Source organism: Hippocampus guttulatus, unplaced genomic scaffold (assembly GCF_054856545.1).
Source record: "Hippocampus guttulatus isolate MCC_2025c unplaced genomic scaffold, RoL_Hgut_1.0 HiC_scaffold_98, whole genome shotgun sequence".
Taxonomy (NCBI): Eukaryota; Metazoa; Chordata; class Actinopteri; order Syngnathiformes; family Syngnathidae; genus Hippocampus; species Hippocampus guttulatus.
In genome coordinates, this window is record NW_028233957.1 from 20,001 (window position 1) to 29,675 (window position 9,675).

Consider the following 9,675-nt stretch of genomic DNA (forward strand, 5'->3'; position numbering starts at 1 on the left):
ACCCTCAGCCGAACCCCTGGTACCCTCAGCGGCACCCCTGGTACCCTCAGCGGCACCCCTGGTACCCTCAGCGGCACCCCTGGTACCCTCAGCCGTACCCCTGGTACCCTCATCGGCACCCCTGGTACCCTCAGCGGCACCCCTGGTACCCTCAGCTGCACCCCTGGTACCCTCAGCGGCACCCCTGGTACCCTCAGCGGCACCCCTGGTACCTCCGCCATTGAAAATGAATGGGCGGCCTTCCCACCTGCCGTCAGCCGCCCGGAGGGGGAAATAGAAAATATTCGAAAGTGCGGAGCTCCGCCGTCAGAGGCCGGCTTTTCGCCCGGGGTATCCGCCCCGGGGCGCCTCTCGGGCGGCCTTCCCAACTGCCGTCGGCCGCCCGGAGGGGGAAATAGAAAATATTCGAAAGTGCGGAGCTCCGCCGTCAGAGGCCGGCTTTTCGCCCGAGGTATCCGCCCCGGGGCGCCTCTCGGGCGGCCTTCCCAACTGCCGTCGGCCGCCCGGAGGGGGAAATAGAAAATATTCGAAAGTGCGGAGCTCCGCCGTCAGAGGCCGGGTTTTCGCCCGAGGTATCCGCCCCGGGCGCCTCTCGGGCGGCCTTCCCAACTGCCGTCGGCCGCCCGGAGGGGGAAATAGAAAATATTCGAAAGTGCGGAGCTCCGCCGTCAGAGGCCGGCTTTTCGCCCGAGGTATCCGCCCCGGGCGCCTCTCGGGCGGCCTTCCCAACTGCCGTCGGCCGCCCGGAGGGGGAAATAGAAAATATTCGAAAGTGCGGAGCTCCGCCGTCAGAGGCCGGCTTTTCGCCCGAGGTATCCGCCCCGGGCGCCTCTCGGGCGGCCTTCCCAACTGCCGTCGGCCGCCCGGAGGGGGAAATAGAAAATATTCGAAAGTGCGGAGCTCCGCCGTCAGAGGCCGGCTTTTCGCCCGAGGTATCCGCCCCGGGCGCCTCTCGGGCGGCCTTCCCAACTGCCGTCGGCCGCCCGGAGGGGGAGATAGAAAATATTCGAAAGTGCGGAGCTCCGCCGTCAGAGGCCGGCTTTTCGCCCGAGGTATCCGCCCCGGGCGCCTCTCGGGCGGCCTTCCCAACTGCCGTCGGCCGCCCGGAGGGGGAGATAGAAAATATTCGAAAGTGCGGAGCTCCGCCGTCAGAGGCCGGCTTTTCGCCCGAGGTATCCGCCCCGGGCGCCTCTCGGGCGGCCTTCCCAACTGCCGTCGACCGCCCGGAGGGGGAGATAGAAAATATTCGAAAGTGCGGAGCTCCGCCGTCAGAGGCCGGCTCCACGCTTCATTCATCCGACCGAGACGCCTCTCCGCCGGCCACACTCGGCTGCGGGGCCGGCCCGCTCTCCGCCATTGAAAATGAATGGGGGGCATTTTCTCATGCTTTCAATCCGCCTAAGAGGCATCTTTCCCGGCCAACTTTGTGCCCCTGGTACCTCCAGCATCGAGAAAGCATGGTGACTCGTCCGACACATGCCCCCCTATATACGTTTCGGAAAGTATTTTGGTGAACGGTCACTTTCTAAGCCTTTCGCCTTCTTGACCCCCTAACTCCGCATATCTGGTTTACCTACTACAGCGCCCCTAACGACCAAAATCGGTACTGCTACCCCTGGTACCCCCGCCATTGAAAATGAATGGGGGAATTTTTTTAATCCCCCAGGCCGGCCAGGAGGCCCCTTTCCCGGCCAAACTCGCACGCTGGGCCGGCCCGCTCTTTACCCCTGGTACCCCCGCCATTGAAAATGAATGGGGGAATTTTTTTCAATCTCCCAGGCCGGCCAGGAGGGCTCTTTCCCGGCCACACTCGCACGCCGGGCCGGCCCGCTCTTTACCCCTGGTACCCCCAGCTCTACCCCTGGTACCCCCGCCATTGAAAATGAATGGGGGAATTTTTTCAATCTCCCAATCCGACCAAGAGGCCTCTTTTCCGGCCAAACTCGCACGCCGGGCCGGCCCGCTCTTTACCCCTGGTACCCCCAGCTCTACCCCTGGTACCCCCGCCATTGAAAATGAATGGGGGAATTTTTTCAATCTCCCAATCCGACCAAGAGGCCTCTTTTCCGGCCAAACTCGCACGCCGGGCCGGCCCGCTCTTTACCCCTGGTACCCCCAGCTCTACCCCTGGTACCCCCGCCATTGAAAATGAATGGGGGAATTTTTTCAATCTCCCAATCCGACCAAGAGGCCTCTTTTCCGGCCAAACTCGCACGCCGGGCCGGCCCGCTCTTTACCCCTGGTACCCCCAGCTCTACCCCTGGTACCCCCGCCATTGAAAATGAATGGGGGAATTTTTTCAATCTCCCAATCCGACCAAGAGGCCTCTTTTCCGGCCAAACTCGCACGCCGGGCCGGCCCGCTCTTTACCCCTGGTACCCCCAGCTCTACCCCTGGTACCCCCGCCATTGAAAATGAATGGGGGAATTTTTTCAATCTCCCACGCCGGCCAAGAGGCCTTTTTCCCGGGCACGCACGCTCGCCGGGCCGGCCCGCTATTATTAAACTCTCACCCCTGCAAGGAGGCCTTTTTCCCGGGCACGCACGCTCGCGGGGCCGGCCCGCTATTATTAAACTCTCACGCCGGCCAAGAGGCCTTTTTCCCGGGCACGCACGCTCGCCGGGCCGGCCCGCTATTATTAAACTCTCACGCCTGCAAGGAGGCCTTTTTCCCGGGCACGCACGCTCGCCGGGCCGGCCCGCTATTATTGAACTCTCACGCCTGCAAGGAGGCCTTTTTCCCGGGCACGCACGCTCGCGGAGCCGGCCCGCTATTATTAAACTCTCACGCCTGCAAGGAGGCCTTTTTCCCGGGCACGCACGCTCGCCGGGCCGGCCCGCTATTATTAAACTCTCACGCCTGCAAGGAGGCCTTTTTCCCGGGCACGCACGCTCGATGAGCCGGCCCGCTATTATTAAACTCTCACGCCGGCCAAGAGGCCTTTTTCCCGGCCACGCACGCTCGCGGAGCCGGCCCGCTATTATTAAACTCTCACGCCTGCAAGGAGGCCTTTTTCCCGGGCACGCACGCTCGCCGGGCCGGCCCGCTATTATTAAACTCTCACGCCGGCCAAGAGGCCCTTTTCCCGGGCACGCACGCTCGATGAGCCGGCCCGCTATTATTAAACTCTCACGCCGGCCAAGAGGCCCTTTTCCCGGGCACGCACGCTCGCCGAGCCGGCCCGCTATTATTAAACTCTCACGCCGGCCAAGAGGCCTTTTTCCCGGCCACGCACGCTCGCGGAGCCGGCCCGCTATTATTAAACTCTCACGCCTGCAAGGAGGCCCTTTTCCCGGGCACGCACGCTCGATGAGCCGGCCCGCTATTATTAAACTCTCACGCCTGCAAGGAGGCCTTTTTCCCGGGCACGCACGCTCGCCGGGCCGGCCCGCTATTATTAAACTCTCACGCCGGCCAAGAGGCCCTTTTCCCGGGCACGCACGCTCGATGAGCCGGCCCGCTATTATTAAACTCTCACGCCGGCCAAGAGGCCCTTTTCCCGGGCACGCACGCTCGCCGAGCCGGCCCGCTATTATTAAACTCTCACGCCGGCCAAGAGGCCTTTTTCCCGGCCACGCACGCTCGCGGAGCCGGCCCGCTATTATTAAACTCTCACGCCTGCAAGGAGGCCCTTTTCCCGGGCACGCACGCTCGATGAGCCGGCCCGCTATTATTAAACTCTCACGCCTGCAAGGAGGCCTTTTTCCCGGGCACGCACGCTCGCCGGGCCGGCCCGCTATTATTAAACTCTCACGCCGGCCAAGAGGCCCTTTTCCCGGGCACGCACGCTCGATGAGCCGGCCCGCTATTATTAAACTCTCACGCCGGCCAAGAGGCCCTTTTCCCGGGCACGCACGCTCGCCGAGCCGGCCCGCTATTATTAAACTCTCAGGCCCGCTATTATTAAACTCTCACGCCGGCCAAGAGGCCCTTTTCCCGGGCACGCACGCTCGATGAGCCGGCCCGCTATTATTAAACTCTCACGCCTGCAAGGAGGCCTTTTTCCCGGGCACGCACGCTCGCTGAGCCGGCCCGCTATTATTAAACTCTCACGCCGGCCAAGAGGCCCTTTTCCCGGGCACGCACGCTCGCCGAGCCGGCCCGCTATTATTAAACTCTCACGCCGGCCAAGAGGCCTTTTTCCCGGGCACGCACGCTCGCCGAGCCGGCCCGCTATTATTAAACTCTCACGCCGGCCAGGAGGCATTTTTCCCGGGCACGCACGCTCGCCGTGCAGGCCCGCCATTTGCCTACCACACCGCCGTCTGGCGGACACCAAGCGGTACCGCCGACCCCTCCCGTTGAAAATGAATGGGGGATTTTTTTTCAATCCCCCAAGCCGGCCAAGAGGCCTTTTTCCCGGGCACGCACGCTCGATGAGCCGGCCCGCTATTATTAAACTCTTACGCCTGCAAGGAGGCCTTTTTCCCGGGCACGCACGCTCGCCGAGCCGGCCCGCTATTATTAAACTCTCACGCCTGCAAGGAGGCCTTTTTCCCGGGCACGCACGCTCGATGAGCCGGCCCGCTATTATTAAACTCTCACGCCGGCCAGGAGGCATTTTTCCCGGGCACGCACGCTCGCCGTGCAGGCCCGCCATTTGCCTACCACACCGCCGTCTGGCGGACACCACGCGGTACCGCCGACCCCTCCCGTTGAAAATGAATGGGGGATTTTTTTTTACAATCCCCCAAGCCGGCCAAGAGGCCTTTTTCCCGGGCACGCACGCTCGATGAGCCGGCCCGCTATTATTAAACTCTCACGCCGGCCAAGAGGCCCTTTTCCCGGGCACGCACGCTCGATGAGCCGGCCCGCTATTATTAAACACTCACGCCTGCAAGGAGGCCTTTTTCCCGGGCACGCACGCTCGCCGGGCCGGCCCGCTATTATTAAACTCTCACGCCGGCCAAGAGGCCTTTTTCCCGGGCACGCACGCTCTCCGGGCCGGCCCGCTATTATTAAACTCTTACGCCTGCAAGGAGGCCTTTTTCCCGGGCACGCACGCTCGCCGAGCCGGCCCGCTATTATTAAACTCTCACGCCTGCAAGGAGGCCTTTTTCCCGGGCACGCACGCTCGCAGAGCCGGCCCGCTATTATTAAACTCTCACGCCGGCCAGGAGGCCTTTTTCCCGGGCACGCACGCTCGCCGTGCAGGCCCGCCATTTGCCTACCACACCGCCGTCTGGCGGACACCAAGCGGTACCGCCGACCCCTCCCGTTGAAAATGAATGGGGGATTTTTTTTCAATCCCCCAAGCCGGCCAAGAGGCCTTTTTCCCGGGCACGCACGCTCGCCGGGCCGGCCCGCTATTATTAAACTCTCACGCCTGCAAGGAGGCCTTTTTCCCGGGCACGCACGCTCGCCGGGCCGGCCCGCTATTATTAAACTCTCACGCCTGCAAGGAGGCCTTTTTCCCGGGCACGCACGCTCGCCGGGCCGGCCCGCTATTATTAAACTCTCACGCCGGCCAAGAGGCCCTTTTCCCGGGCACGCACGCTCGATGAGCCGGCCCGCTATTATTAAACTCTCACGCCGGCCAAGAGGCCCTTTTCCCGGGCACGCACGCTCGATGAGCCGGCCCGCTATTATTAAACTCTCACGCCGGCCAAGAGGCCCTTTTTCCCGGCCACGCACGCTCGCGGAGCCGGCCCGCTATTATTAAACTCTCACGCCTGCAAGGAGGCCTTTTTCCCGGGCACGCACGCTCGCCGGGCCGGCCCGCTATTATTAAACTCTCACGCCTGCAAGGAGGCCTTTTTCCCGGGCACGCACGCTCGCCGGGCCGGCCCGCTATTATTAAACGCTCACGCCTGCAAGGAGGCCTTTTTCCCGGGCACGCACGCTCGCCGGGCCGGCCCGCTATTATTAAACTCTCACGCCGGCCAAGAGGCCCTTTTCCCGGGCACGCACGCTCGCCGAGCCGGCCCGCTATTATTAAACTCTCAGGCCCGCTATTATTAAACTCTCACGCCGGCCAAGAGGCCCTTTTCCCGGGCACGCACGCTCGATGAGCCGGCCCGCTATTATTAAACTCTCACGCCTGCAAGGAGGCCTTTTTCCCGGGCACGCACGCTCGCCGGGCCGGCCCGCTATTATTAAACTCTCACGCCTGCAAGGAGGCCCTTTTCCCGGGCACGCACGCTCGCCGAGCCGGCCCGCTATTATTAAACTCTCACGCCGGCCAAGAGGCCCTTTTTCCCGGCCACGCACGCTCGCGGAGCCGGCCCGCTATTATTAAACTCTCACGCCTGCAAGGAGGCCTTTTTCCCGGGCACGCACGCTCGCCGGGCCGGCCCGCTATTATTAAACTCTCACGCCTGCAAGGAGGCCTTTTTCCCGGGCACGCACGCTCGCCGGGCCGGCCCGCTATTATTAAACTCTCACGCCGGCCAAGAGGCCCTTTTCCCGGGCACGCACGCTCGATGAGCCGGCCCGCTATTATTAAACTCTCACGCCGGCCAAGAGGCCCTTTTCCCGGGCACGCACGCTCGCCGAGCCGGCCCGCTATTATTAAACTCTCAGGCCCGCTATTATTAAACTCTCACGCCGGCCAAGAGGCCCTTTTCCCGGGCACGCACGCTCGATGAGCCGGCCCGCTATTATTAAACTCTCACGCCTGCAAGGAGGCCTTTTTCCCGGGCACGCACGCTCGCTGAGCCGGCCCGCTATTATTAAACTCTCACGCCGGCCAAGAGGCCCTTTTCCCGGGCACGCACGCTCGCCGAGCCGGCCCGCTATTATTAAACTCTCACGCCGGCCAAGAGGCCTTTTTCCCGGGCACGCACGCTCGCCGAGCCGGCCCGCTATTATTAAACTCTCACGCCGGCCAGGAGGCATTTTTCCCGGGCACGCACGCTCGCCGTGCACGCCCGCCATTTGCCTACCACACCGCCGTCTGGCGGACACCAAGCGGTACCGCCGACCCCTCCCGTTGAAAATGAATGGGGGATTTTTTTTCAATCCCCCAAGCCGGCCAAGAGGCCTTTTTCCCGGGCACGCACGCTCGATGAGCCGGCCCGCTATTATTAAACTCTTACGCCTGCAAGGAGGCCTTTTTCCCGGGCACGCACGCTCGCCGAGCCGGCCCGCTATTATTAAACTCTCACGCCTGCAAGGAGGCCTTTTTCCCGGGCACGCACGCTCGATGAGCCGGCCCGCTATTATTAAACTCTCACGCCGGCCAGGAGGCATTTTTCCCGGGCACGCACGCTCGCCGTGCAGGCCCGCCATTTGCCTACCACACCGCCGTCTGGCGGACACCACGCGGTACCGCCGACCCCTCCCGTTGAAAATGAATGGGGGATTTTTTTTTACAATCCCCCAAGCCGGCCAAGAGGCCTTTTTCCCGGGCACGCACGCTCGATGAGCCGGCCCGCTATTATTAAACTCTCACGCCGGCCAAGAGGCCCTTTTCCCGGGCACGCACGCTCGATGAGCCGGCCCGCTATTATTAAACGCTCACGCCTGCAAGGAGGCCTTTTTCCCGGGCACGCACGCTCGCCGGGCCGGCCCGCTATTATTAAACTCTCACGCCGGCCAAGAGGCCTTTTTCCCGGGCACGCACGCTCGATGAGCCGGCCCGCTATTATTAAACTCTTACGCCTGCAAGGAGGCCTTTTTCCCGGGCACGCACGCTCGCCGAGCCGGCCCGCTATTATTAAACTCTCACGCCTGCAAGGAGGCCTTTTTCCCGGGCACGCACGCTCGCAGAGCCGGCCCGCTATTATTAAACTCTCACGCCGGCCAGGAGGCCTTTTTCCCGGGCACGCACGCTCGCCGTGCAGGCCCGCCATTTGCCTACCACACCGCCGTCTGGCGGACACCAAGCGGTACCGCCGACCCCTCCCGTTGAAAATGAATGGGGGATTTTTTTTCAATCCCCCAAGCCGGCCAAGAGGCCTTTTTCCCGGGCACGCACGCTCGCCGGGCCGGCCCGCTATTATTAAACGCTCAGGCCGGCCAAGAGGCCCTTTTCCCGGGCACGCACGCTCGATGAGCCGGCCCGCTATTATTAAACTCTCACGCCGGCCAAGAGGCCCTTTTCCCGGGCACGCACGCTCGATGAGCCGGCCCGCTATTATTAAACGCTCACGCCTGCAAGGAGGCCTTTTTCCCGGGCACGCACGCTCGCCGGGCCGGCCCGCTATTATTAAACTCTCACGCCGGCCAAGAGGCCTTTTTCCCGGGCACGCACGCTCGATGAGCCGGCCCGCTATTATTAAACTCTTACGCCTGCAAGGAGGCCTTTTTCCCGGGCACGCACGCTCGCCGGGCCGGCCCGCTATTATTAAACTCTCACGCCGGCCAAGAGGCCTTTTTCCCGGGCACGCACGCTCTCCGGGCCGGCCCGCTATTATTAAACTCTCACGCCTGCAAGGAGGCCTTTTTCCCGGGCACGCACGCTCGCCGTGCAGGCCCGCCATTTGCCTACCACACCGCCGTCTGGCGGACACCAAGCGGTACCGCCGACCCCTCCCGTTGAAAATGAATGGGGGATTTTTTTTCAATCCCCCAAGCCGGCCAAGAGGCCTTTTTCCCGGGCACGCACGCTCGCCGGGCCGGCCCGCTATTATTAAACGCTCAGGCCGGCCAAGAGGCCCTTTTCCCGGGCACGCACGCTCGCAGAGCCGGTCCGCTATTATTAAACGCTCACGCCTGCAAGGAGGCCTTTTTCCCGGGCACGCACGCTCGCGGGGCCGGCCCGCTATTATTAAACTCTCACGCCGGCCAAGAGGCCCTTTTCCCGGGCACGCACGCTCGCCGAGCCGGCCCGCTATTATTAAACTCTCACGCCTGCAAGGAGGCCCTTTTCCCGGGCACGCACGCTCGATGAGCCGGCCCGCTATTATTAAACTCTCACGCCTGCAAGGAGGCCTTTTTCCCGGGCACGCACGCTCGCGGGGCCGGCCCGCTATTATTAAACGCTCAGGCCGGCCAAGAGGCCCTTTTCCCGGGCACGCACGCTCGATGAGCCGGCCCGCTATTATTAAACGCTCAGGCCGGCCAAGAGGCCCTTTTCCCGGGCACGCACGCTCGCAGAGCCGGCCCGCTATTATTAAACTCTCACGCCTGCAAGGAGGCCCTTTTCCCGGGCACGCACGCTCGATGAGCCGGCCCGCTATTATTAAACTCTCACGCCGGCCAAGAGGCCCTTTTCCCGGGCACGCACGCTCGCCGAGCCGGCCCGCTATTATTAAACTCTCACGCCTGCAAGGAGGCCCTTTTCCCGGGCACGCACGCTCGATGAGCCGGCCCGCTATTATTAAACTCTCACGCCTGCAAGGAGGCCTTTTTCCCGGGCACGCACGCTCGCGGGGCCGGCCCGCTATTATTAAACGCTCAGGCCGGCCAAGAGGCCCTTTTCCCGGGCACGCACGCTCGATGAGCCGGCCCGCTATTATTAAACGCTCAGGCCGGCCAAGAGGCCCTTTTCCCGGGCACGCACGCTCGCAGAGCCGGCCCGCTATTATTAAACTCTCACGCCTGCAAGGAGGCCCTTTTCCCGGGCACGCACGCTCGATGAGCCGGCCCGCTATTATTAAACTCTCACGCCTGCAAGGAGGCCTTTTTCCCGGGCACGCACGCTCGCCGGGCCGGCCCGCTATTATTAAACTCTCACGCCGGCCAAGAGGCCTTTTTCCCGTGCACGCACGCTCGCCGAGCCGGCCCGCTAT